Genomic DNA, 2,500 nt, shown 5'->3' with positions numbered 1-2,500 from the left:
ACAAATCCTAATCATAGCTCAACCGCACACTCAGGGACTTGGGGCAACCGATATTTTGTGGGTTCGTAACTAGTAGGAGTGTCACTTTCAACGTCCCCGGTATTGGGTTGAGTTTCTAAAAACAACCGTGCACACCGAGGTTAAACTTTACCGGCTCCACTCCGACTCGCCGCTCACCCACTACTCCGAAGGCAACCGATATTTTGTGGCATCATTGCTACTCTTAAGATTGTCATCCTCGACTTGCTCGTGCATTGGGCTCGCACCTTGCACACACAAGCAATGCCTAGACAATCCTAATCATAGCTCAACCGCACACTCAGAGGATTGGATAGCTTCTTTCAAAGCCAACCTACCCCCACACGTGTGAGAGTGGCCAACAATTCCCTAGCTTCTTCATCAACTCCGCCGAAAGCCATCCTCGACATACCCGTGCATTGAGAAGGTTTGGTGGCCGTACTCCCAACACAAAAGCATACCGAAGACAACCCCAAGCTAAAGCTCACTTGAAGCCAACGCATCGTCACCATGTGTTCGTGTGGCCGAGAATTGGGCAGCTTCTTCATCAACCCCGCCAAAAGCCATCCTCGACATACCCGTGCATTGAGAAGGTTTGGTGGCCGTACTCCCAACACAAAAGCATACCGAAGACAACCCCAAGCAAAAGTTCACTTGAAGCCAACCCATCGTCGCCCACAACTAGTGGGTGAATGGTGTGCTTCCCGGGGTTGGCATAGACATTCCCTCGCATGCAAAAGATTGTCGATGCGAAAGATTGTCTATGCCAAACCCGGGAAGCACACCATTCACACACTCCCGACCGGTGTGGTGTGGCGGTGATTGGATAGTTACAGATTGAGCACTTGCCAAGGATCAAAATGTGTCATTTAGAAGAAACATTTTCAAAAAGTTTTTAAAATCTTGTGGGTTTGCAACTCATAAGAGCGTCACTTTCAACGTCCCCGGTATTGGATTGAGTTTCTAAAAACAACCGTGCACACCGAGGTTAAACTTTACCGGCTCCACTCCGACTCGCCGCTCGCCCACAATTTGTTTGCAACGAAACATTTGTTTTTAATTTTGTTGGTTTAAATCTTGTTGGTTTGAAATTGTTTTGAAAAGGTTCTTTAAATCTAGTGGGTTTGCAACTCATAAGAGCGTCACTTTCAACGTCCCCGGTATTGGATTGAGTTTCTAAAAACAACCGTGCACACCGAGGTTAAACTTTACCGGCTCCGCTCCGACTCGCCGCTCGCCCACTAGTCCGAAGGCAACAAAACATTTGTTTTTCATTTTGATGAAAATTTCTGTTTTTAAATCTTGTTGGTTTGAAATTTTTTTGAAAAGGTTCTTTAAATCTTGCGGGTTTGCAACTCATAAGAGCGTCACTTTCAACGTCCCCGGCATTGGATTGAGTTTCTAAAAACAACCATGCACACCGAGGTTAAACTTTACCGGCTCCACTCCGACTCACCGCTCGCCCACAAATCCGAAGGCAACAAAACATTTGTTTTTAATTTTGATGAATTTTTTTGAAAACATTGGCTTGGCAAGCCCCAATCCGCGACTATCCACCCACCGCCACCCCACACGGGTGGTTGTTGTTGCGAAATGAGGTTGTGGTCGACATGCCCGCGCATTTGAGAAGGAGTTCCTAGCACTCCATGCTCTTCCATGCCAAAAAAAAGCCTAGACAACCCCATTTCGCAACTTTCCACGCCTTTTTTTTTCCCCCTCACCCATGGCGGCGGCGTGATGGCGGCGGCCGGATTCCGGCCACCACCGCCATGGGTGGCAGCCCCCCGACCCCGACACCAAACCCATAATACCGAGGCAACATATCGAGGCAACATGACATGGGTGTGGCGTGGGGGAAGGGGGCTGCAGCTAGGAGGGCATGGGCTGCCATGCATATGCAGGCAACACACACCCCCCTATATAGCATTTTATGCATTTAGCCCTTTGACAGGAAGAGACATCACCTATGCGCGAGGAGTCATAATGGGCTCTAAATAATTCAATACAAGGTATTTGGACGTGATTTTTTGCAGGGATACTAAGAAACATGCAATCTCTGATGGGAAAAAGTTTCATAAATATTTGAAGTCGGGAAGTATTTTTTATTATTTTTAGAAGTCGTAAAATTGAAAAAATCATTAAAACAAATCCGGGAGGAATTTTTTAGTTTTGTAACTTGGAGAAGGTCCTAAAAATCATAGACTACTTATGGGGAGCTTATTGTGCGAGGAAATTTCAATAAAAATGGGGTTTGACAAGGTTTGAAAAATTCTGTCGACATTTGAAAAAATCTGGAACTAGGCTGCCGGCATGCTGCGCACATGCTGCGCGCATGCTGCGCGAAGGCTGCGCGCAGGCCACGGCAGGACAAGTTTCGCTAGCCTCACTGTCGACCGAATGCGCAAGCTGCGCGCACGCTGCGCACAGGCTGCGCGCACGCTGCGCAAGCTGCGCGCACGCCATGGCAAGACAAATTTCGCTA

Source organism: Prunus avium, unplaced genomic scaffold, assembly GCF_965620075.1.
Source record: "Prunus avium unplaced genomic scaffold, drPruAviu1.hap1.1 HAP1_SCAFFOLD_18, whole genome shotgun sequence".
Lineage (NCBI taxonomy): Eukaryota > Viridiplantae > Streptophyta > Magnoliopsida > Rosales > Rosaceae > Prunus > Prunus avium.
Note: the sequence above shows the minus strand (reverse complement) of the source record.